The following is a 27,792-nucleotide window of genomic DNA, read 5'->3' on the forward strand; positions in this document are numbered from 1 at the left end:
GCAGTTTTCCCACTGTGCTCTTGTCACACTGGCCACCTTTCAGTTTCTTTGACCTACTGAGCTTGCTCCTCCAGGGGGGGTCTTTGCACTTGATGTATCTTCTGAAGGGACACATTTCCCTCCTACTCTTTGCAAGCCTGCCTGTTCCTGGGTCTTTAGGGCTGGCTTAAAAGTCGTCTCAGAGGCCTAACCAGATAAGCATAAACAGGTTCTGTTTTCCATTATTCTGTCCTGTAACTTCTATAGTGCTCATGACAAACACATTTATATCTTTGCTTGCTCATTAGCTGTCTCTAATGTTCCCTCCCTCCCAATACCTTGTAAGTTCCATGAGGACAGAGGCCATATCTGATTTATTTGGCAGTGTATATCCAGTGTCTCCTCTTGTGTTTGGCTTATATTATATTAGATTCTGAATAAATATTCGCTGGATGAATGTTTTAGTTATACGTGTAAACCTTCTTTAGACTTAACACCTTAACTGACAGAGAGTAGTTTGGTGTTGAGGGGACACTGTGGTAGGCTGTATTCTATGGTGGAGTCACATCTTATCTGGTGGGTAGGTTTAGTATCAGTATACATGACAAAAATATGAATATAGAATTACTGAAAAATCAAATACACAATGACTTGAAAAACCCTTTAAGTCACTCAAAGTGCAGCATATATTGCTTTTTGTGTATACAACTTTGTGCAGTTAAATGTACATGTACAAATATACACATGATACATACAGTCATATATACTGTATAAATCTGTGGAGAGATTATATTCAGAAACTAAAGCATTCATATCAAGTATATGAAGGTTTCAGCTTGTTCTTCCTGGTTATCTTACTGTTTTATCTTCTGACCTTTATCATGTACAAAATGCTAAATGCTTTAGTGAGTGTTTCTGAGGCCCTCAAGTCATTCTTTCCTAAAGATTTAAACATTTTAAAAACCAGTGTAAGCAAGATTCAGTTATGACTAAAACTGAAATTTTCAAATTTTATAATTTATTTTTCCTAAAATGTTTTCCTTAAGTTAGGAAAGTTATTTGTACATTTGCAATTAAACATGATTGTTTAGTATTATTTTCTGTGTCCTTTAGGAGAAGTTTAATGAATAGTGGATGATCTGTTTTGACCTATGTCCTGTGCCTTTTCTTAGCATTATTTTCAGTGTTTAGTATCAAGGTGAATTGGCTCTGCATAGATGTAGTTCTTATCTGTTATGTCCCCTAAGTAAATTAAGGATACATTTTCCAAAGATAGTTTACAAATGAAGGTTCCAAGAAAGCAGCCATTTTGTCAACTTGTAGAAAAGCCCGTGAATTTATAAAAACAGCAGTTGATTCCTAAAATGTATTAGTGTCTTTTGTTAAAGATGGAGTGTTTCCTGCCATTTGAGAAATTACTCCAAGTTGTAAAATCACTTGGTAATTGAAAAACTAGGAAAGTTTTCATTTTTTCCCAGCCTTTGAATACACAGATTTAACCAGGTAGTTTGCTTTCTGTAGCTGACTTTACTTTCAGTAAATTTTCCCAATATTTCGTTTTGAGAATTTTCAGGCATATAGTAAAGTTGAAAGAATTGTTGCCACCACCTGGATTCTACAACTTTTAAAAAATTCCATGTCTCTGTCTATGCATTCCTCTACCTATCAAGACTTTTTTTTTTCCTTTTGAAGGGGGTTGCTTGTGAATTAAGTTACAAGTAACAGTATAAGTCACTCCGGAACACTTCAGCACACATACTGTTAGCTAGAGTTCTAAAAGTGAACCATCCGATGACTTTTGAGTTTTGATAAATGCGTACACCTGTGTAGTGCAAACCTGTCACACTGTAGAACATTGGCATCACCCCAGAAAGTTCCCACTTGCCCTTCCCAGTCAGTTCTCTCACCCTTGTTCTGATTTTTTTTCCATCATAGATTAGTTGATCCTGTTTTAAAACTTCATATAAATGGAATCACGTAGTAGGGACTTGTCTTTTTCACTCAGCATAATGTTTGAGAGAATCCTCCATGTTGATATGTATTTCAGCGGCTTGTTCCTTTACTGCTGAGCAGTATTCCTTTGTATGAATACGGTCCAGTTTGTTCACCTTGATCTACTCGCCTATAGATGAGGAGGACCTCTTTCCAGTTTTTGGCTGTTACATAAAAGGTATCACTCGAGCATGAGGGTAGGTTTTATCAGAACTGAAAGAAGTTGGAAAACTTTATTGGATATCAAAAATGTTTTCTCTTTCCAAATAAGACCAAATTTTAATTTAAAATAATTTAATGATAATTGGATACTTCATCTTCTCATTTCACCTTTAGTAGTCTTTAATACTGTACTTTTATTTGCTCAGTATTTCAATTTTTCTGTTTTGTCAATTCAGTAGAACCTTTTTGTTCAAATATAAATATATATGCTAAATGAGAAATTATAGATAAGTAAAAAGAAGAAAATAAAAACCATCTGTAATCCCATTCATTTAGTCTGTTGGACATTAATTTTAGTAACCAAAATGTATTTGGAACTTAGAAATACATACTGTGTTTCTTCCTTACAAAAATGGGCTCATAAGATTTGTACTGTTTTGAAACCTATTTTTACTTGACTATAAGTTGTGAATTTTCCCAAGTAGGGAAAAAAGTAGCAGTTTTAATAGCTCTGTAGTAAACTATAATAGTTTCCTTGTTATTGGGTATGCAGGTTGTAGTTTTTAGCTATTTGGAAAACACTGGCGTGGATATTCTTGTAGTTAAATCTTCATGCTGGTTTTTGTATAAATTCCTGGAAGTAGACTTGTTGGATTAAAGTATTTTTCTTTAATAAATAATTATTTTCCATTGAATGAATCTTTATGATGAAAAAGAACAAGGGTGAGAGAATGAGAAATTGAAATAATATGCAAGGTCCCTGAGAAGGCAAATAGGTCTGTGGTCCAGGGAGCACAGATAGTAAGGGATCAACCTCAGAAAGGAGGAAGGAAGGAGGTAAGGACGAATGCTGATGGAAGAGGGGATAAACAGTTGCTGGTGATGGTTAAAGTAGATCTTATGAGTTATGTAATCTCCTTAAAGTACAGAGTCAGTGTTTGCTGTTGAGAGTGGTGGCGGGTGGGAGGAGGATCTCCAGAAGGTGACATGCTCTCCTTATTTTCAGAGAGCAGGAAAGTGACTAACAGACGGTAGGATTGCTGGGCAGTTTTGAGGGTACCTTTGGGGTTGGAGAACATGAGTTCACAGTGTGGAAGAGGAATGTTCAGGAAGGAAATTTGGGATAAAATTTTCTTGGAAGTTATCAGCATTATAGAGGACAATCCAAGCCACAGACTAGAAGACCTGGGGAGAAACTGTAATTCATTAAAAAGAAAAAGGCTTGGACAGAACTCCAGATCCCAACAGCAGTTAACAGTCAGCAAAGGAGACAAGAAAGAAGCCAGGAAAAAGAGTTTTTAAAAAAGAAGATAATGGTCAAAAATGCCAAATTACCCTCCTGAAAGGTTGTACTAATTTAAATTTTCATCAACGGTTTGAGAGTACTTGTCTTCCCACCTCTGCTCAACCCTGCAAAGGAGAGTGTTATTGTAAATTTCTTATGGAATGTTGAATAAACCATTTTAGTAATGGTCTAGTTTTGGTAATAGGCAGAATTTCTCTTAAAGTACTTTTTAATCCAAATTTTTCTTAATGTAAACTAAAGATGTTGACTGCACTAACGTATGTCACATAACTTTTATCTGATTTCAGATGATTTTCACAGCAAGTAATTGGTAAATAAGCAGAAACGTTTCTTTGAGAGGAGACTTACTGTTTCTTTCTGTTATTTTATCTGAGTTAAATGGTTTTCCGGTGTTTCTGTGCATAGCTCAGGAGGACAGAGAATTATTTTGTAGGTGGGCTAAGACACTTGGGACACTGGGAATAGTAACAGTAGAATAGCACAGACTAATGGTATAGAAAAGAGCAGACTGCAACACATATTCTGTAGGTTTTACTACTGCTGACTTGTTTAGCGTTACAGATGAATTTTACCAAACCCCAGTGTAATAAATAGCTACTGATTCTGATTCCTTTGGTTCCTTTGTCTGTCCCCCCAAAAGTTGATTGAATGCTTTCTTTGGTAGAGTTGTAAAACAGTTCACACTTTCCTTCCTTTGTCATTGGAACCTGAGGGGCTGCATCTTTTATAACTTGCACCCTTGGTGCCAGTCTCGTTCCTTTGTGTTATGGTAAGAAAAAAAAGAAAACCTTGGGGGAAGCAAGCCATTTCCTTTTGAGGTTTTAAGGGAAAACAAAAAGAAAGCCCTGTCTTGCAGAGGTTTGTACAAACCAAGCAGAATCCTGAGTGCCAACTGCCCTGAGAATAGGCAGGGATATTAGTCACAGATTTGAGAAGCTTGAATCATGCATCTGGCTGTTTTCTTTTCCTAATCCTCCTCACTCCCTGAGTGTTGTCTAAATACAAACTAAGCAGATCTAAGCACTGCAGTTATCATCTTTAAAACTTTATATTTTGAAATAATTTTAGGTTTACAGAAAAGTTGCAGAATAGTATAGAGAGTTCTTGTATACCCTTTGCCCAGCTTCCTCTAATATTAAAATCTTACATAACTGTGGTGCATTTATCAAAATGAAGACATTAACTTTGATACAGTACTATTAATGAGTTATAGATGTTATTTGGATTTCACCAGTTTTTCCAGGGATGTCCCTTTTCTGTTTTAGGATTCAACCCACTATGTTGCATTTAGTATCATCATCTTTAATACGGTTTTCTTCCTGTTTTCCCTTACCATGCTAGGATTCTGTTCTTTAAGAAGTTTTACAATTTGTAATGCTTAATCGAATTTTGTCTTATAAGAAAAATCAGTAAAAGGCTTTATGTTTATGATAGATACATCTTAGGTGGATGAAAGAGGAGAGTATTCTGAATGATTTTTAAACCATGCATTGACTATTAACCTATGTGTGGCTATTTTAAAATATAAATATTTTACATATGAAGAATTATATGACATGAAATAATTCTAAAGATGAAAAAGACTTTAGACTTCATTCACACCAAATGGATACTAGTGTCTTAGCTTCCTCTTATAATGCTGTTTTCCTGATTTATAAATTAGAAGCAATGAGACAGACACAACCATGTTACAGGGTAGAATATGACTAATCCCTTATGTGTCATAAACTGTTCTGGAATTGGAGGATGCAGTTATTTCCTAGAAGGCTTTATGCAAAGGACAGTTGTTCAGACATTCAAAACATTTACTGTACGCTGGTCACTGTGGTGGGCCTTATGGTGGGGACCATTACGAGGTTTGTTTTTGTGCTAGGACATCATTTCCTATAATCTTCCCACCAGACAAGTGAATCTTTGTCCTGAGGTAAAGATTGTTTATTGAAAGCATATGTGTTCCTGGGTGTAATGGTTTGCTCTGCTGTCAAGTATCTTACTATAATATATTCAACATCATAAAACTTTCTTAAACCTTGTTTAATTATTCAAAGTTATAGTTCTTAGAACTTATAAAATTTAGCATGATGTTTAACATGATTAGTGTGCTGTTGCAAATTTCCCTTTCATTGTTGCTTTGCCTTTGATTTGGTAATCTTACACAGCTACTAACAAATGTTTATAGCATCCTTCTGTTCACATCGTTATACAGTGTTAATACACTGGATATCTATTTTGACCTTCTTACTTAATAAAGAATATCTGTAGGTAAACTATGGAAAGTCATAGTAACTAAAATTACAAAAAGCACCATACAGCTTTTCACACTATTCTAGGCATTGACATGTGGCTCTCAGCTAATTATAACATATATATATATATTTTTTTTTTGCTCAACTAATAGGGGTGATAAAAATCAGAAGTCTCCATGGGATGCTTTCAAGCTACCTGCCCCCAATCCTCTGCTCATTCTGAGTAACTGCTGGTCTCCTCTTCTTCTATAGCAAAATGCATATCACAACACAGGCTGGAGTGAGGCTGATGTAGAGATAATCCTGAATCTGCCTTTTTTTTTCTTTTAAGGAAATTATTCAGCAGCTTTGGACGATTATTAGGAATTCTTACATGCATTGCTAGTGTTTGTCATGATACTCCACTTGGGAATTGCTGGCCTAGTCCGTATGACACAGGCTTCTACACAAGTGATAACCTAGGACAGAGCTACCATTATCTTTCCTCTTAAAAAAAAAAGTCCACCATCTAATAACTGAGAATTGACTTGCCTGAGGTCCTATTTTGCTTTACTCCAATAAATCAGTATCTGGGGGAGATTCTGGGCGTGCGTATTGTGAAAAACCACATTCCCTAAATGTACAATAGAAAAACAAAACCCTTAGGCGATTTCTGATGAATGTCTCAGGAAAATAGTCACTACCTGGGAGGCTTTAGTCTATTATTTGTGAATGTTTGAAAATAACTAATTGTTTCCTGCTTAGGTTGTTCGTTTAACTCATCTTCTTCTTTCAGCGGTGAATAAATTACTGAATAATTTTGATTCTGGCTGTAGAGGAGACTTTTATGGTACTGAGAATAGTAATGCTTATCTAATGCTTTTTACCCAGTATAGTATATTCATGGAGCATTTCACCCTCCAGTTAAAAAAGCATTGTTAGGTTTTTATCATGAAAATAATAGTAGTTGTAGAAATTGTTCCAGGTGTACTCAAATATATATAGTCTAAAATAAAAATATATATAGTCCAAAGTAAAAGCAAACCATGCTGTGGCAATACTGTGATGCACATTTGTGTATGTAAGATTTCACTTGTGAAGTTGGTAAGTTTCTAGAAAAATTGCTGAGTCAGGTATGCACATTTAAGTTTAAACTAGATGTTGTCAAATTACACTTCAGAAAATTTTATACCAGTTTATATTCTCACCCAGTGTATGAAAGGGCCTATTTCCCTTTGTTCTCACCACATTGACTATTACGAATCTTTACAGTATGATAGTGTAAACAGCATCTTGTTTTAATTTGTGTTTCCTTAATAATGGGTTATTTATTTGAGTATCTTTTCACAGGCTTAGTAGACAGTTATTTATTTATTTTTTCCTTTACCTACTTTTTGTATCTGTTATCCTTTTTTGAAAGTCATGTTCTAAGTGGTTTTTGAGGCCCTTTGTATGTATAAAAAGTAGCTCTTTATCATGTATTAAAAATTTCCCCTAATTTGTCTTTCAACTGTATGATTGGGGTTTTTGAGCATGTAAATTTAACATTTTTAGTAATCACATTTACTAGTTTTCTTCATGTAATAAAGACCTTTCCTTTAAAAGTTTGTAAAAAATTCATGCTTTCATCTAAAAATTTTAAAATTGGGGAATAAATTTGCATGGTTAAATAAAAAAAAAAAACTAAAATGTGGTGAAAAGTCACCCTTTTCTGCCTGCCCACCATCTTCCCAATTTTCCACCTGCACTACCTCCCCTAAGAAACCACTGTGAATAGTTTCTTGTGAATCCCACCACAGCATACAGATGCAAATTCAAATGTCTGTCTCCCTCCCCCAGCTTGCTACTCTATATAGTTTTTCCCCCACTTAATATATCTTAAACACCTGTACATCAGTACCAAATAGGCTTCTTCAGTGTTTGTTTTTTTTAAATTGAGATATGCTTTACATGTAACATTAGTTTCAGGTACACAACATAATTTTTGAATATTTGTATATATTGTGAAATGATCACCACAGTAAGTCTAGTTAACATCTGTTACCATGTTTTTCTGGTGTTGAGAACTTTTAAAATTTATTCTCTTAGCAACTTACAAATATGCAATACAGTATTATTTATTATAATCACCATGCTGTGCACTATATCCTCATGACTTACTTATTTTATAACTGGAAGTTTTGTACCTTTTGATACTCTTCACCCATTTCACATCTCCCCCTGCCCCCACCTCTGGCAGTCACTGGTTTGTTCTCTATGTCTATGATCTCTGTTTTTGTTTTTAGGACCCACATGTAAGTGAGATCATATAGTATTTGTCTTTTTATGTCTGATTTATTCGCTTAGCATAATGCCCTCACAGTCTATCTATGTTGTTGCAAATGGCAAGATTTCCTTCTTTATGGCTGACTAGTATTCCATTATATATATATATACCACATTTTCTTTATCCATTCATCCATTGGTGGACACTTTGATTGCTTCTATGTCTTGGCAAGTGTAAATAATGCTCAATGAACATAGGGATGCCTATATCTTTTTGAGTTAATATTTTCACTTCAGATAAATACCCCAGAGTGGAATTGCTGGATCATCTGGTAGTTCCATTTTTAATTGAGGCACCTCTACTGTTTTCCATAGTGGCTACACTAGTTTATGTTCCTACCAATAGTGCACAGGGGTTCCCTTTTCTCTACGTTCTTGTTAACACTTGTTTTCTCTTGTCTTTTTGATAATAGCCATTTTTACAGGTATGAGGTGATATTGCACTGTGGTTTTGATTTGCATTTCCATGATGGTTAGTAATATTGAGTACTCTTTTATGTACATGTTGGAAAACTGTCTATGCATATCCTCTGCCTGTTTTTTAATTGAATTGCTTTTTTTTTTTTTTTTTTTTTTTGCTGTTGAGTTGAATGTGTTCCTTGTATATTTCCGATAATAACCCCTTAGCACACATGAGTTGCAAATATTTGTTTTCATTCAGTAGATGGCCCTTTCATTTTGGAGATGGTTTCCTTTGCTGTGCAGAAGCTTTTTAGTTTGATATTTTTACTTTTGTTGCTTTTGCTTTTGTTGTCAAACCTAAAGTATCATTAAACTAAGACCTATGTCAAGGAGCTTACCTCTGTTTTTTCCTAGGAATTTTATAGTTTCAGGTCTTACTTACAAGTCTTTGCAGATGTTGAGCCATCCCTGCATCCCTGGAATAAATCCCTCTTGATCATGGTGTGTGATCCTTTTAATGTCTTACTGAGTTTGGTTTGCTAATATTTTGTTGATTTTTCAACTGTGTTCATCAGGGTTATAGGCCTATAATTTACTGGTGGTGTCCTTGTCGGTTTTGGAGCAGTGTAATGCTGGCCTTGTAAAGTGAGTTTGGAAGTGTTCCGTCCTCTCGTGTGTTTTGGAAGAGTTTGAGAAGGATTGGTTTTAATTTTTTGAATATTTGTTAGAATTTACCAGTGAAGCTGTCTGGTCCTGGACTTTTGTTGGGTTCAGTTTTTTAACAGTTGCATAGTGTTCCATTGTGTGGATGTTTATCGTGTTCTATGCTGATAGATATTTAATTTGTTTGCAGCCTTTTTCTAACAAAAACTTTGCTGCAGTAAATAATTTGTACACATATCATCTCCCATGTGTCTTGGTGTAGTATTAAGATAAATTCCTAAAAATGAGATTGCTTGGTCAAAGGAATTGTAAATGCTTTTGTCCTTTAGAAAGACTGCCAAATTGCCCTCTAGAGAGGTTCTAATCACACATGCCTGCAAGCAGTGTATTAGAGTACCTGTTTGTGCCCCTGTGTGCTGCAATCTCACGCAGTTTTGCTATTGTCATAGGTAAGAAATAGTATCTTAGAGTGGCTTTCTTTTCTTTTTTTTTTTTTTTTTTAAACTGGGGAGAGGTAATTATTTTTGTTTGTTTGTTATTTTAATAGAGGTACTGGGGGTTGAACCCAGGACCTCGTGCATGCTGAGCATACGCTGTACCACTGAGCTATCCCCTCCCCGCCTAGGGTGGTTTTAATTGGCATTTCTCCTACTTTGAGTAGGATTGAATAGCTTTTCATCAGTTTTAGGATCACTTTCTTTTCTTCTATTTTTACATGAATAGTTCATGTGCTTTATCCATTTTCTATTAGGTCGCTTATTGATATCTTAGAGTTTTTATATATTGGGGAAGTTAGTCCTTTGTAATCTAATTGAAAACATCTGATATTTTTATAGTTCAGCCCATTTGGAATTTACTTTGCTGTAAGCAATGCATGAATGCCTAGTTTAAAAACAATTTTTTAATAGGCAGTTGTTCCCGTCAACTTAATTTGTTAAACAATCCCATTTTCTCAGTAGTTTTTATGCCAACTTTTTCATAATCTGAGTTTCCACTGAGGTATTTGCATATTTTATAATATGTCTGTTCTTGCATGACTACCATATTTTTCAGTAATCTTAGTTTTATACATTTTTCTTTCTTAGTAGTAGTCTTAACTGTTATTTCTTCTTGTTATTTTCTTGGCTATCCTTGCATGTTTATTCCTCCATTTTGTTAAGTTTCTCAGGGATGTTGTTGTATTTTTACTGAAAAACATTGAACTTTGGATTATTTTAGGGAGAAAAGTTTGACATCTTTATAATATTGAGTTGAGGTGATCTCTTCACTTTCATATCCCTCAGTAGATTTTTTTTTAAGTTTCCTTTATGTTAACCTTGCACATTTTCCCTTAGGATTATTATTTTTAGATTTTACTTTCTAACACTAGTGTAAATGGAGCCATTTCTTTCACTGTGTTTCTAACTGATTATTGCTCTATGTGAGAAAAATCATTATTCTTTTATTTTAAAAACAAAACCCTTATTTTAGAACAGTTCTAGATTGATAGAAAATTTGCAGAGATAGTACAGAGAGTTCCCCTATACCGTGCACCCAGTTTCTCCTATTGTTAACATCTTAGATTACTGTGGCACATCTGTCACAGCCAGTGAGCCAATATTAATACATCATTATTAACTTATAGTCTGTACTTTGTGCAGATTGCTTTAGTTTTTACCTAATGTCCTTTTTCTGTTCCAGGATGCCATCTAAAACTATTGATTTCAATTTATTAATTTTGCAACCAGACACTTTATGGAATTAGGTTATTCTTTCTAATAATTTTTCTGTTTATTTCAAAAGGACTTTCAGATACACAGTTTATTTGTAAATAACAATTTTAACTTCTTTCAGTATTTATACTTTTTTCTCTTGTATAATGCTTTGCATTGTACTTCACATATCTGTATTAAATAATGCTGAAAATACGGACAGCCCTGCCTTGTTCCCTACTTTAATGGGAATTCTGGTATTTATCATACCAATTTTTTGTTTGAAATAAAGATTCTTTTTTCTTCATTGTGTTACAGAAGTGGTTCTTCATTTTCCAGTGACTTCTGGCTATTCACTATCAGACTAATATTTACCTCCATGTATTCTGAAGTCTCACAAGTCTTAACGACCTCATCTTTTTTATAGCTCATCTTTGGTTCCTATGAACCATTTCTACTCACAGGTCTTTTTGTTCACTTACCTTAGTTTTATCAGTACATTGCGTAAACATTATTAATAACATCAAATAGTTACTGTGCTATTATATGCCCATGTACCATCTTCTTTTGAGTTTTCTCACTTAATCCTCACCATAGCCCTGTAAAATGAAGATACCGTTATTAACCCTGTTTTACAGATGAGGAAACAGAGGCTCCTAGGACTTAAGTCACTGGTTCAGGTTTATGCAGACCGCCTCTGCCGTTTCCTCCCTTTGACCTCGGGACCGGCATCACAGTCACTCTTCACCACCCTCCTCCGCAGTCTCGCAAGATGCATTTCTGATTAATCTGTTCCTGAAAGCCTACTTATGATCGATTGGGCTGAACTAAGTGTACCCTGGTCTTTTTCAGTATGTATTCTGAATCTAGAACTCTGAGAGCTGCCCTTGCAGTCACCATCTAATTATATCTATAATCCTGGCTCCCCTTCTTGACTGGCATATTGTGTGAATACAGTGGAAGCCCATTATAAATCTCCCAGGGATTTAGTTAATAGTTCTCACATGTAGTTGAAGTGAGATAATTTGTCTCATCGTTTTGGAGGGAGTGGTTAAAAGCCTTACTCTGTAGCATGCACAGGCACACCTCATTTTACTGTGCTTCGTTTGTCACATATTGGTAATTCTCACAATATTTCAAATTTTTCACTATTAAATTTGTTATAGTATCAGTGATCTTTGAGTATACTATTTCAAGATTACAACTTGCTGAAGGCTTAGGTGATGGTTAGCATTTTTTAGCAATAAAGTATTTTTAAATAAAGGTACGTACAGTTTTTAGACCTAATGCTACTACTGCACACTTAATAGACTACAGCATGGTATAAATACATATATATATAAATATATATACACATACACACACACATATAGGCACTGGTAAACCAAAAAATACATATGACTTGCTTTATTGTGATGTTCACTTTATTGCAGTGGTCTAGAGCCAAACCTGCAGTATCTCCAAGGTATGCCTGTATTATAAATGGATTCTATTAAAATTTAATATCCTTTTATTTACTGGTGTTATGTGGGCCTCTTTCCCTGCTGTGTTTATATAAAATACTACTTTTCATGCCATTGCTGCTGCTATTACATGTGCTCCTTCACTCCAGCCACAGAGATGCAGCTTTTGCAGTCTGCTTGTATCCTGTCCATTCCAGCTTTTTATGAACAAAATCTAGAGCAGTAGTCCTTATGAATATGTAAATAGCAGCGAGAGAAGCAATTGTTTCAAGGTTTGGAAACTTTACAGAAAATTTTAACCTAACTTTGGCACAGAGGTCCTGTTGGTTTCTAGTGGGTAGAGACCAAGGATTGTGCTAAACATCCTATATTACCTAGGTCAGCCCCCAACAACATAGGGTTACCTGGCCCAAAATGTCAGCAGTACTGAGGCTGAGAAACTGCTCTATAGCCTTAATTTTCAGTGAGTGTGTTGTCATCCTCAAGGGGGCTAAAATTAGTCCTTGGTTGAGGGTGGGGTGGTGATAAAATCTTTTTAGGTACAAAATATAGATATACATACAGTATATATAGATATACAGCGTATCTGTGGTGGTAAAATTTCATAAGGGGCAGTGTTTAGAAAGCCCACACTTCTGTGTGTTTCTCCTTTACCCTCGCACTACCACACTCACAGCACTTCTGACACTAGATGTGTGAGGGTTTTCCCACACAGCAATTCATTGAGATACCAGCTGGGTGTCTTACAGTTTAATCCAATTCAGATACTGTCTACCCGGAGATAGCATCAAATCCCACAGGTTAAGGTCTCAGTCCCTCAAGACTGCTCCCCCTCTCCACAATTGAAAGTCCAGGTTGTTACTTGTGTTTCTGACTGACTGTAGGTCAGAGGTTTCCGTGACCCCATCCTGAGGTTTGATTGATGTGCTAGAGTGGCTCACAGAACTCAGGAAAACAGTTTACTTACTGTTTACCAGTTTATTATAAAAGACCATGGTAAAGGACACAGGTGAACATCCAGCTGGAGGCGCTGCACAGGGCAGGGTGTGTGGGAAAGAGCACAGAGCGTCCATGCCCTCTCCTCTGGCTGTGCCAGCCTTCAGCTCCACCCAGTGTTGACCAACGTGGAAGCTCTCTGAACCTCATACTAGTGGGATTTTATGGAGGTTATATCACATGGTTAATTATTAACTCCATTTCCAGCTCCTCTCCCCTCTCTGGAGATTGAGGGATGAGGCTGAAAATCCCGTTTCTCATCATGGCTTGGTCTTTCTGGTGAGCAGCCCCCACCCAGGAGCCTACCAGGAGTCACCTCATTAGAACAAAAGGCATTCCTGTCACCCAGGAAATTCTGAGGGATTTAGGTGTTAGGGACCAGGGTCAAAGCCCAAATATTAGAACAAAAGATGCTCTTTGTTCTCTTATCACTTAGGAAATCCCCAGGGTTTTAGGAGCTCTGTGCCAGGAACCAGGGGTAGAAAACAATATATGTATTTTCTGTTATTTCGCAGGGAGTGATTATGGGAAAAAAATGTCTAAAAAGACTCCTTAGACGGGTGATAATGAAAAAAAGTTGAGAAATACTGCCTTGGAGGGAGACTGTCTACTGGTTAAAAACTCAGGTTCTTAATCACTGGAGTCAGACTGGGTATAAATCTTTGCTGCCACTTACCAGCTGCAAGCAGTGACTTCATAGCCTAAGTTTTCTTACCTGTAAGATGGAGATTATAATAGTACTTTCTTCAAAGGATTATTATGAGATAATCCATTTAAAGCACCTGGCACTTGGTAAAACATTGGTCATTCTTCTAAGATGCTCAAGGAGAGAAAGGATCCTATTTATTAACAGTGTTTCCATTCCTAATCTGGGGCTTAATAGGTGTTCAGTAAATATATATATTTTTAGTTTTTATTTTTATTTTTTTTAGGGGGGGAGGTAATTAGGTTTAACTTTAGGTTTATTTATTTATTTTTAATGGAAGGACTGGAGATTGAACCCAGGACCTCACTCATGCTAAGCAGGCGCTCTACCACTAAACTATAAACCCTTCCCCCATCAGTAAAATTCTGAATGAATAAATAAAACTTACTCATTGTGTCAGAGTTGCCTTTATGGAAGCTGAGGAAATGGATGGTAGTAAGGTAAGTTATACTCTCCTTTATTCTTTTTTTCTGTTAGGAAACTTTTATACTTAAGTTCACTGTGTTGTACATTGCCTAATTTTAGCATTTACTTTTAAAGGTAGAAGTGGACTATATAGCAGGCAGTGCCATCATTCTGGTTCAAGCCAATTGAGTGAGCTCAGGGCAAAAATGACATATGGGTTCTGTTAATACTCTTAAAAGAGCTAGTATACTTTTTTTTAATTTATGAATCTTTCTGACTTACATTTTTGTTTTAGGGTTTCAGCTTGTAGTTTATCCCCCTGAATTTTTGAAACATAATATAATCAAATAATATTTCATAACCTAATTTTTTGTATGTAGTCATATTTTATTTTAAAATATTTATTTTTACTTGATCCTTGTAGTTTTACTTTGGCTTAACACTTTTGTTATTGAATTATTGTGATTTTTAAGCCTTAAATTTGAGTTACTGTTACTCATTTTGTGCTTGTACAGTACATTATAGTTATAGGAGTACAGCTAGTAAGTGTAGGAAGAACCCCATTATTTTATGTGTTTTTGCCTATGAGATAGTATCACTGAATATATCCTGAACTATTGTTTTGTGAGGTATAGTACAAAGATAATAACCTAGCTTCTATTCTTCTGAATTGCAAAGTCATGCTGACAGATTTCTTATTTTCACTTACTATAAATCCTGAAAAATTGTTTCAATAGAATGTATTAGAAACAAATAGAATAAAGAAATAATTCAAGCAATTTAAGGTGAACTTTGTGAGACAGCTTCTGTTCCTCATATTTACCATTTAGATGAATTTTTTTTTTATCAGTTTATTCAGGGATTTACTTTGACTGATTGAACTAATGAAAGAGTGATTCATATACCAAAATGTCAAGTTACTAAGTTACAAAAAGAGATATGAAGCTAGTTCTTAGTATAGGATACCCTACTCTCCTTCCTGGTTGGTTAGGTTTGCTCAGAAAAACGTATATAAACCAAAACATTGGTGCCTCTCCGTTTATGTTTGTATAATTTCATTTGGGTAATTTTTGGGTAAGGAACAGAATCAGTCTCTAGGTAATGCCATCTGGATAATATTGAAAGATAAATCTGTACGGCCTCTTCAATTTAGATGCATAAATATCTCAACCTTTCTGTTTTTATTTGCTGTCCTGACATAATAACCAGTTACAATTTCCAGATGTATCAGGTTTTTTTAATTATACTTTAGGTTGGCTGCTGCTTAATGGCTTGAGAATAGGTACCTTAATCTCATCAGAAAACCATTTCAACACTTAGGGAAAGGTGGATTAGCTTTAGAAAGGATTTTTATCAATTACTGATTCCACCTATGTAGTTTGGATCGTTGGATCTTGATATTTGAGGGCCTACCTCTTTCTTCATTTTTGAAAATTTCCTGAACTTCAGTGTACTATCTTCATAGAGAAATTCTAGACAGGAATTGTTTGGAGACCCTTTTGGAATTACGTGACTGTTGTTTTTCACTTTCCTTTTGTTCTGAATGGTAATCTAAAGATGATTATGGAAATTGAGGGAAAGCTCTGCTGTTAAAATACACGCTATTTTTTTTTTTCCGTTTACCATCTTGTTCTTGTTTTGCAGTGTTCCATATCTAGTCTGTCATATTATTATATATATTTTAATACAGGCAAACCTCGTTTTATTGAACTTCACTTCGCTTTATTACACTTCACAGATACTGCTTTTTTTTTTTTTTTAAACAAATTGAGGTTGGTGGCAGCCTGGTATCAAGCAAGAATAATGGCACCGTCTTTCCAACAGCATTTGCTCAGCTTGTGTCTCTGTGTCCCATTTTGGTGATTCTCGCAATGTTTAAAATTTTTTCATTATTTGTTATGGTGATCTGTGATCATTGATCCTTGATGTTACTGTTGTAATTGTTTTGGGCACCACGTACCATGTCTTTATAAAAGCAGACTTAATCGATAAATATGTATGTCTGACTGCTCCATCGACCAGCCATTCCCCCATCTCTCTCGCTGCAGGCCTCCTTATTCACTGAGACACAGCAGTATTGAAATTAGGCCAATTAATAACCCTCCAATGGGCTGTAAGTGTTTAACTGAAACTCTCTCACTTTAAATGTCTCACTTTAAATCAAAAGCTATAAATGATTAAGCTTAGTGAGAAAGGCATGTCAAAAGCTGAGACAGGCTAGGCCTCTTCTGCCAGAGTCAAGTTGTGAATGTAAAGGAAAAGTTCTTGAAGAAAATGAAAAGTGCTACTTCAGCGAACACACGAATAATAAGAAAGTGAAACAACATTATTGCTGATATGCAGGAAAGTTTCAGTGATCTGGATAGAAGATCAAACCAGCTATAACATGCGCTTAAACCAAAGGCTGATCCAGAGCAAGGCCCCAACTCTTCAATTCTGTAGGCTCAGAGAGGTAAGGGGCTGCAGAAGAAAAGTTTGGGCCCCTCTTCCTGCTGAGATGGACCGCATTCTGTGTATGGAATGTGTATCTCTCCAAATAAACTTTCACTTTAAGAAAAAAAGAAAAGAAAAATTTGAAGCTAGCAGAGGTTGTTTCATGAGGTTTAATGCAAGAAACCGTCTCTGTAACGTAAAAGTGCCAGGTGAACTAGCAAGTGCTGATACAGAAGCTGTTGCAAGTTATCTAGAAGATCTGGCTAAGATAACTCATGAAGGTGGCTGCACTAATCAGATTTTCAGTGTTGATAAAACAGCCTTCTATTAGAAGAAGATGCCACCTGGGACTTTCAGTAGCTAGAGAGAAGTCACTGCCTGACTTCAAAGCTTCAAAGGACAGGCTGATTCTCTCTTTAGGGGATAATGCAGTTGGTGACTTTAAGTAGAAGCCAGCGCTCATTTACTATTCCAGAAATCCTAGGGCCCTTAAGAATTATGTTAAAGCCACTCTGCCTGTGCTCTATAAATGGAACAAAGCCTGGATGACAGCACATCTGTTTACAACATGGTTTGCTGAATATTTTAAGCTCACTGTTGAGACCTCCTGCTCAGAAAAAAAGATTCCTTTCAAAATATTACTGCTCATTGACAATGTACCTGACCCCCTCCAAGAGCTCTGATGGAGATGTGCAATGAGATTCATGTGATTTTCACGTTTGTAACACAACATCCATTCTGCAGCCCATGGATCAAGAAGTAATTTCAACTTTCAACTCTTACTGTTTAGGGAATACATTTCTTAAGGCTATAGCTGCCATAGGTAGTGATCTTGGCAAAGTTAATTGAAAACCTTCTGGAAAGTATTCATTCTAGATGCCATTAAGAACATGTGATTCATGGGGAAAGGTCAAGATATTAGCATTAACTGGAGTTTGGAAGAAGTTGATTTCAACCTCATGGATGGCTTTAGGGGTTCAGGACTTCAGTGGAGGAAGTAACTACAGATGTGGTGGAAATAGCAAGAGAACTAGACATGGAGCCTGAAGATGGGACTGAATTGCTGTACTTATAATAAAACTTGTATGGATGAGGAGTTACCTCTTAATGGATAAAGAAGGTAGTTTGTTGAGATGGAATCTACTGGTGAAGACTGTTGAAATGACAAAGGATTTAGAGTATTACAGAAACTTAGCTGATAAAACAAGGGCGGGGTTTGAGAGGACTGACTCCAATATTGAAAGGTCTATTGGTGAAATGCTGTCAAACTGCATTACATGCTACAGAGAAATTGTTTGTGAAAGGAAGTTGATCAGTGCAAACTTGTCTTATTTTAAGAAATGACCACAGCCACCCCAGCTTTCAGAACTCCTGCCCTGATCTGTCAGCAGGCATCAACGTTGAGGCAAAGACCCTCCACCTGCAAAAAGAATATGACTTGCTGAAGGTTCAGATGATGGTTAACATTTTTTAGCAGTAAAGTGTTCTTTAATTAAGGTGTGTACATTTTTTAGACATAATGCTTGCACACTTAATGGACTGTAGTGTAAATACATCTTTTATATGCACTAGGAAACCAAAAAAGTCATGTGACTTGCTTTATTGCAGTGGTCCGGATCTGAATCCACAGTATCTCAGAGGTATGCCTGGATAAGGCTAGATTCCTCCCTGTCCTCCCACAACTATCTCTTAGCAAAGAAAGAATTACCATGTTACCTGATTCATCACAAAGTCTCTTATATTACCTGCTGCTTGCTCAGTTACTTTTTCCCCTAATTGCTTTTTTGTGTTTTCAGCAACACAGCTTGTTTTTTTTTTTTTAATTCTAAAAAATTTAACTAGTTATAGTAACTGTTACTAGGGTTATAACAATAATTTGCAAGTATTGAATGTTGTGATACATACAGAGATAGGAATATCCATTTGTGAGATGAATTACCTCATTACCCTAATGAAATGCAAATAAGTATTTATGTAAACAAGATTTCCAGTAACAGCATCATGTACATTCAAAAAGTGTTATAACTTCAACAGTATATACCAAGATGATGACGATGTGCTGTGTAAGTCTCTATTAGGGAGCTTGTGATGGTTTTTGTGAAGAAGAAAGCTCTGTTGCTAAAGATAGTGTGAGTGAATTGAACAGAAATGTTCTATGAAAAAGGAGGGTGGGAATACAGTATATCTAAATACTTTTTATATAAAATTTTAACTGTAAAGGCATTAACTTTCACCAAAATTTATAAGTTCAAATTGTCTAAAAGCTTTTTCTTTCCTTGCTGGGAAATAAGGAAAATCCTATAAAGTATGTAAAATTATTTTAGTTCATCAGTATGCATCCTTTTATTTCTTAGGGGTTTTTTTTCATCCCTTATTTTTCACATTTGTGCCCTGTTTTCTCATATATGTTTTAAGCTGCCCATCTTTAGCCCCCAATAAACAGATATTCATGATGAGTTGTATGTACGATATTATTTTTGGTCCCTTTTCAGCTTGTTAATGTATATTTTTAAATGTTGCTTTCCTAAGAAGAACATTCTTCTGTAGGTAAAAATGTAAATACAAATGTGTTTTAGAATGACATAAATATAAAATGGATATGTATACAGAAAAAGATAGTATCTAGTATTTTAAGTTATTCTATTCATATTAATATATTTATTATGTAGATGAAACATCTGTAGAAATATGGGTAGGCTCAAGTTCTAATAGTTCACTTGTAAACCAGTGCCTTTGGGGAAAGTGTATTCTGAGTCTGTTAGAGGTTCCCAGATGGCTCGCTGAAATCAGTTTGACTCATTGTGTAGTTGGAATTACAGAAAATTTTATTTTTTTGGTTTTTTTCTATGGGAAATTATTCCTGAATCTTGACATTGGAGCAGTTTCTCCCTTTTCCTCTGCGGCCGCATCCTCTGAAAGGAAGTATCTACCTGGAATGCTTAACTCAGCCCCGGAAGGAAACTGTGGCAAGAGGGCTGAATCCCTAGAGCCCTGCTTGTGATGTGAGGGCCTTTTCTAAGTCCTCTGGGGGCAGCCTGCGTATGAAAACTGTAAGACTTAAAAACATCCATTTTCTTTTTGATCTCACCTCTTCCCATACCCCTAATTAACAGTCATTTTCTACAATTTATGGGCAATATTTGGTTACTAAGACCTCCCTCACTTTCCCCCGACGTTCTCTGCCAAAATGAAAAGTGATGCAGATAGGGAACTGAATTCTGCACTTTGTAGGAATTAGCTTATCCTTTTATCTTTTTTTGTGAATAAGTCAAAAGGGATTTCCCTTGACGATGAGTAGGTGTAAGTGTTCCCCCACCTTCAGGTTAGAAGAGCTAGAAAAGCTAGAACCCCAGTAGAAGAGCTAGAACCCCAGGCCAGCTGGCTATCTCAGCATATTTTACATAAAATAGGTCTTAATTCTTGGCCTGATTGGCTATTTGTACCCAGAGATATAGCCATAGGACTGACGGATTTAGGGGTAGACTCTGGAAGGAAGGCAGCACCCTTACTGTTACCACTTTAGTTTTTCTTTTCCTGAAAAACTGTTAAGAAAAGCTAGTCCAAATATTTATGGATAGAATTTGTAATTTATGACAGGATTAGTATCTGTGGTTCCCCATGTCATCCCTAGGGCATAAGGCATACTACTTTCCAATTATGCTAATTTTTGCTTTCATTTGTCAGACAGACCTTTTTTGCTACCATTTCGTTTTTACTCCCTTTTCTGCTACAGATTGACAAAGCAGATAGAACTTTAAAGCTAAGGAAGATTTACGTTTAATTTTTTCTCTAAATATGTCAGTAATTATTTATGTTGTAGCTCAGTAGAAGTACCTTAGTAGTTGGCAGCATTCAAAGATCCCAAACCACAAAAGGAGAAAGGCATGGACTTAAAAAGAATAATCTGAATGTATTTAGTGTTTTGACCTTGGAAACAAAACTCTTACTCAGTTTTTTCTTAACAGCTTTCTATTTCTATGAATTTGACTGTTTTAGATAGCTCATAAAAGTGGAATCATCCAGTATTTTGTCTTTTTTGTGACTGGCTTACTTCACTTAGCACAGTGTCCTCAAGGTTCATCTAGTTGTAGCATGTGACAGGACTTTCTTACTTTCTCACGCTGAATAATCCATTATACACGTAGACCACATCTTGTTTATCTAGTCATCCATTCTTTGACGTTTGCTGTGCTTCTACATCTTGGCTATTGGGTATAATGCTGCTTTATATGTGAGTGTGCAAATGTCTCCTCAGGTGCCTGCTTCTAATTCTTTTGGACAAATATCCAGAAGCGGGATTTCTAGTCATATGGCAATTCTAGTTTTAATTGTTTTGAGGAACTGCCATACTGTTTTCATAGAGGCTGTACCGTTTTACAGTCCCTTCAGCAGCGTACAAAGTTTCGCTTGTCAACACTTGTTGTTTTCTGGTTTTTCCCTTTTGTTTTAATTGATGGTAGCCATTGTAATGGTGTGTGGTGATATTTCACTCTACTTTTCATTTGCATTTCTATCCATCCAGCTTTTAAGAGGGATGATCTTATTCAAAGTATCTAACACATTCTCAGTAAGGAGGCTTACTACAGTCAGTCTATATTTGATCTGAATATCTAGAGCTCTCTGACAGACATTAACACTTCCTCTCATTCCCAGGGATATATAATTGAGAGTTAAGATTAAAAAAAAAACTTACAAATAACGATTAGGGTGAGAAATGCTTTGTTGTGGAACTTGACCTACTGATAAGTATTCCATTATTGTGAAGAATATAGGTCTAGTCTTTGTAAAAGATGAAAGCTAATATGCTTTTTCTAATATGAAAATTTTTATCACTATTAAAATTTTAGCTCTTTTTTCTAATTGTGAAAGAAATACATGCTTATTACAAAAAATCAAAATACAGTAAAGCGTGAGTTTACACTTGGAGTATAATACATACTGTATTTGTGCAGTTCATGTTGTGCATGTAGCTGTAGTTTTCATTGTTACATTCCATTGGTAACTAGTCTGCAGTTTACCACTTTCCTGTGGATTTTCAATTGAATTTTCTCCCTATTTTTTGGTAAAAATCTTGTGCTTCAAGTGCAAGAGTTTCTCTCAATTTTATGCATATGAGAAAAGTTGCTGGATTTTGGGTGATGTATCTATCAATTTCTAGTAGCAGTTTATAAGAATTCTGATTCTCTGTACTTAATTTTGTGTGATTTCTTAATTTTCGTCCCTTAAGATGGATGTTAAGTAATAGCTTGTTGAGGTTTTAAATTGCACTTTGCTCATTACTGATGAAGCTGAACATGTTTTCATACGTTATTTTTATTGGCTATTCATACTTCTTTTTATATGTAAGGTCTGTCTAGTAGTCCTTTATTTTCATTGGTTTGTTTGCCCTTTTTTTTTATTGATTTTGGAGGCATTCTTTATATAATATGTGTATTATATACATACACATACATATATACAGTGATACATGTTTTAATTAATTTTCTAGTCTGTGGCTTGTCTTTTCACTCAGTTTATAGTTTCTCTCAATAAATAGGTGTTCTCTTTTTAAAAATTTAGGTATACTTGATTTACAACATTGTGTTAGTTTCAGGTATACAGCAGAGTGGTTCAGTCACATGTATATATTTTTCAGATTATTTTCCATTGTAGTTTATTACAAAATACTGAATATTGTTCTCTGTGTTACAGAGTAAATCATTGTTGCTAATCTATTTAATATATAGTAGTGTGTATCTGTAAGTCCTGTACTCCTCTGATTTTACCCTACCCCTAGCCCTTCCCTTTTGGTAACTGTGTTTCTTTTCTGTGTTAGTGAGTCTGTTTCTGTGTTGTAGATAATATTCATTTATATTTTTTTTTAGATTTCACATATAAGTGATATCGTATAACGTTTGACTGACTTCCTTCTCTTAGTTGATGTTCTCTGAGGTCATCCATGTTGCTATAAAGGACAGTATTTCATTTTTTATGGCTGAGTAGTATTCGTGTGTGTGTGTGTGTGTGTGTGTGTGTGTATGTGTGTGTGTGTGTGTGTGTGTGTACACCCCACATCTTTATCCAGTCATCTGTTGATGGACACGTAGGTTGCTTCCAGGTCTTTTAGCTATTATAAATAGTGCTGCTATGAACATTGGTGTACATGTAACTTTTTGAAGTAGAATTTTCATTTTTTCCAGATAAATGTCCAGAAGTGGGATTGCTTGATCATATGGTAACTCTGTTTTAGTTAGTTTTTTTTTTTTTTTTAGGAATTTCCATATTGTTTTCCACAGTGGTTTCATCAGTTTACATTCCCATCAACAGTGTAGGAAGGTTCCCCTTTCTCCACATTCTCTCCAGCATTTATTGTTTGTAGATTTTTTGATGATGGCCATTCTAATTGGTGTGAGGTGATACCTCACTGTGGTTTTGATTTACATTTCTCTAATAATTAGTAATATTGAGCATCTTTTCATGTACCTATTGGCCATCTGTATGTCTTCTTTGGACAAATGTCTGTTTAGTTGTTTGTTTTTTTGATACTGAGCTGTATGAGCTGTTTATATGTATTGGAAATTAGTCCCTTGCCAGTTGCATCATTTGCAAATATTTTCTCCCATTTTGTAGGTTTTCTTTTTGTTTTGTTGATGGTTTCTTTTGCTGTGCAAAGGCATTTAAGTTTGGTTAGGTCCTATTTGTTTATTTTTGCTTTTATTTCTTTTGCCTTGGGAGACAACCTAAGAAAGCATTGCTACAATTTATATCAAAGAATGTTTGCCTGCATTCTCTTCTAGGAGTCTTATGGTGTCATATCTCATATTTTGACCTTTGGTCTTTAACCATTTTGAGTTTATTTTTATATGTGGTGTGAGGCAGTGTTCTAATTCCATTGCTATACATGAGGCTGTCCAGCTTTCACAGCACCACTTGCTAAAGAGACTGTCTTTTTCTCCATTGTATATTCTTGCCTCCTTTGTCGAAGATTAATTGGCTTGTAAATGTGTGTTTGTTTCTGGGCTTTCTGTTTTTAAACAGAAGTTCTGAATTGTAATTTGTCAGTCCTATTATAGTGTATATTTTGAGAATGATGGTTAAGAAATCTTCCATATCTTGAGGTTATAAAGATACTCTTTGATATTTCTTCTAAAAGTTTTAAAGTTATGTTCTTTACATTAAAGTCTTTAATTCATCTGTCAGTTTAAGAAATTAAAATATGATCAATCTTTACTTAAAATATACAGTTCACGTGTTTGCTTGAATGCCCATTAAACCTCTGATACCAGGAGTTTAGTAAACAAAGCCCGAAATAATAAAGTAGTTGCAATAGTTGGGAGAAAAAAGACAAGCATAGGAGTGTCTTGCATTAATGATGGCTATCTTAAGAGGTTTGTTAAACTTTTTTTTCACAGCCTTGGCCTCAGTTGTGGGTGATATCTGTCAGTTCTGTTAAGTTTTAAGCATAGACCACTGATTTGACTGAACTGGTTTGAATACCTGAGTGTAACTACATAATAAGCAAATCTCAAAAATCATGAAGTTAATTGTAGCATAATAGAATTGGAAAACACCCAGATTGTCTGTTTTAATGTTACAACCTTTTGATACATTAGATGTTTAAGATATATAGATGTTTAAGGTACATAAGAAGGCACTGCAGGCCTTTATCTTGAGCTTGCGGTGCTATGACCTTTTTAGTTATTTAATAACGATCTTGTTTGTCCATCCGTATTACACCACCTGCTACACCAGCTTCACTCTCCACTGCCCACTGTGGTATCCTAGGAAAAAAGTAGAACTAGTCTTTCTACATGAGCAATTTGTAGCCATAGACTTTTACATGAAGGTAACATAGATGGGCTTTTATTTAAATCAGAGGGCAGTTAATGTTTTGGTTGCATCATCACTAATGTAAAGATGACAACTACAATAAAATACTATTAACCTAAGAAGATGAAACGTGTCCTTTTGGAAATACTAGTACTTTTCAAGGTATTGTTTGTTACGGAACATAGTTAACCTTAAGTCAATAAGTATGTGCGAAAAATTTTCAAAATAGATACTTACTTTAGAATTGGGTTTTGTTTGTTTGTTTATTTTTAAAGAAGGTACTGGGAATTGAACCCAGCACCTTCTGCATGCTAAGCAAGCAACAGTTGTATTTTTAACAGAAACATAAGCAATTTTTTCTTACTCAAGGTTTTTTCTTCAGAAAAAGGACCAGCTTTCCCATGAGGTACTGCTTGCTGATAAATCGAATTCTCAGTGTCTTTGAAGATCTTTCTTTGAAAACACAGTATTGATATATCTAATTTAATAAAATATATAAATGAATACTAAATATTACTTGGTTGCCCTTTTGGAATATTATCCATAAAACTGAGGAATAGTTGATGTAAATAGTTTCTAGTTTTTTGGTGTTTGATTTTAGGGGACCACTGAAACCATGTAAAGGCAGACACCATTTAAATTTTTCCTGTAATATAAGTTAAGCATAGTTATAGGGAGGGTTTATGATCCATTTATGATTTGATGCTAGTATGGTGATCTGCGCTGGTTTCAGCTGAGAGCCTAGTGAAGTAATCAAGTAAAGAACAAGCTTAAAGGAAGTCAGACAACAGCCCAGCGTGTGTGCACTTTCATCTCCTTGGGGAAAGTGAAACTGTTCTAGCACAGCTGTCCACTGTCACCTGGAAACCTCAAAAAGTACCGCTGACAGGGTTTAAGCAGTGAAACTGCACAGTGTAAGGTTAATCATCTGGCTTACACTGATTTCCACTGAAGTGGTCGGTTAAATTTTTGTTTTCAGTCTTTTCAATGTTCATTGTCTTAAAAAAAGAAATTCTGTACTTACTATATACATCTTGCACATTTTAGTGTGTTTCTTGGCACTCAGTTATCTGCTACTCTTAGCAGTTGTAATAGCAGGGGAAGAGTTTATTTAGACCTGTTTTAAGCATTCATAATCTGACTCTTTTTGTAGAGGCAGATATGATAGACCATTTTGTATTAACTAGTCTTTTATCTTTTCCCATTTGGAGGGGCCGTTAACATTTCCATTGAATTTGTCAACCACTCTGAATAATAGTGGTGAGGTTGTTCTCTTTCTATCCACTTAATTAATATAACCAGTCATTTTAATCTTAATATGGACTACTGTGAATAATGATGGAACTCTGACTTATTTTTCATTGGTACTTTACATTTGAAAATGGACTTGGTATTGTGGTATATTGTGAAAAAGTTGCAGTGACAGGTGTAAAAGCCTTGGTTAATTTTGTCATGAAGGTGTTGTTAAAATGAGTGATCTTGGCTGAGTCATTCAAAGCTAGTAGGTCTGGAAATGAGGGTGTTGAACTAAATGATTTCCAAGAATTCCAGTTCTTAGGTGAACATCATATGGAAATCAGTATCATGCAGAACTTCTGTAAATACTCAAAGCAGAATTATGCATAAGTATTTATGTGCATGTTTACTTTGAAATTTATTGTGTAAATTCTGCTCAGAAAAGGTTACTCATGAAACTGGGTTTTTTTTTTTTTACAATGAATTTAGATTTATTAAAGCTGTAAATTAACCTAGAATTTTAAACTCAGCTCTTTACAAGTTGAACAGATTTTAACAATCATTTTTAAGAGGTTTGGTTTTTTTAAAAATAGCTTAAGATCCCTTGAATTTAAATTGCATTCATAAATTTGTATTCATTTTAAGTGCTTAAATTATCTAACAGATCTTTTGAAGTACTTACCTCTTCTAAACCTGATACTTAGGGATTTTGTAAAATTTTCAATACATTTTATGAGCCTAAATCTGATTTTCAGTGACATTTTAAATTGTAATCACCAGTTTAATTTTTTAGATACACTAATATGAAGAGCTTTTAATCTAAGTATTTAAAAATACCAAACATTTACCTATTATGCCCACACTCAACGCAAAAGTATTAAACTGTGGCCTTTTACGTTTTCCCCCCTCCTAATTCCAACCCACACTCTCTCTTTCCCCAGTAACTTTCTTATTTTTTAAACTTTTATCATATCTGTATTCTAAACCAGTCTGTTTCACCAGAACATTTTCCCTTTACCTTCTCAAGCAATTTGAGCATACCTTTCCAAGTAAATTGAGAGCCATGTTCTCAGATGACTGAGGTGGAATCTTATGAAAATATGTGGGATCTAGATCTATACCAAAAATGATTTTTTCTCATGAAAAGGGGCATAAATGGAGCCTGGTGGTCTCTGCTAACACAGACTCTGAGACCATGCCTTCCAAGTGGAGTGGTCTCCAAGCCTGCCACCTCCAGACTTAAGTCCACATTATGGAATCCTCAGGTGTGATGGGTCTGCAGTCCCCATGCCCAGGATGTTTCTGACTTATTTTAATTAATTATTTATTGCTTCATTCTATTATGTATTCTCTTATTTGGCAGATTACAGTTTTTAAGTATATTGAGCATTTAAGTTTTAAAATAAAGCATATTTGGATTTTGCATGTCTACCATGTCTTATCTGGTTTTAGAGTCACAGTTCTAAGGTTATTCTCATGACAGTTTTTAAACTTAGGATTTTCTAGAACATTAAGAATGTTTATGTTCTCAAAAAGGTTACAGAGAACGCATAAACAGGGATTAAATGTATTTGCATCACAACCCTGTCTGACTTATGTATTGTGTAATGGGATATCTTAACTTTCTATATGTATTATAAGCTTTCTGAAAGCTTGGACTTTATTTATACCAGTGCTGTCCAATGGAAATGTAATGCAAGCCACATACGTAATTTAAAATTTTCTGGTAGCCACCTTAAAAATAAGTTAAAAGAAACAGGTGAAATTAATTTAATACTGTATTTTATTTAATCCAGTATAATCTAAATATATTTCAACATGTGATCAGTATAAAAATTGAGATATTTTGCATTCTTTTTTTCATACTGAGTCTTCAAAATCCAGTGTTATTTTATTCTTAGTGCACATCTCTATTTCGACTAACCACATTTCAAGCACTCAACAGCCACACGTAGCTGCTGGCTACTGTATGCGGTAGTGCTGTCTTGTACTTTCACAA

At 35.2% G+C, this 27,792-nt stretch overlaps 1 protein-coding gene across 6 annotated transcripts in view; it reads left to right on the top strand.

Annotated features, from left to right (window-relative positions):
* PCNX1 (pecanex 1) overlaps positions 1-27,792 on the top strand; it is a 183,506-nt gene that overhangs the window by 4,923 nt on the left and 150,791 nt on the right. The window lies entirely within an intron of this gene.

The sequence above is a fragment of the Camelus dromedarius genome, chromosome 5 (assembly GCF_036321535.1).
Source record: "Camelus dromedarius isolate mCamDro1 chromosome 5, mCamDro1.pat, whole genome shotgun sequence".
NCBI classification, from domain to species: Eukaryota; Metazoa; Chordata; class Mammalia; order Artiodactyla; family Camelidae; genus Camelus; species Camelus dromedarius.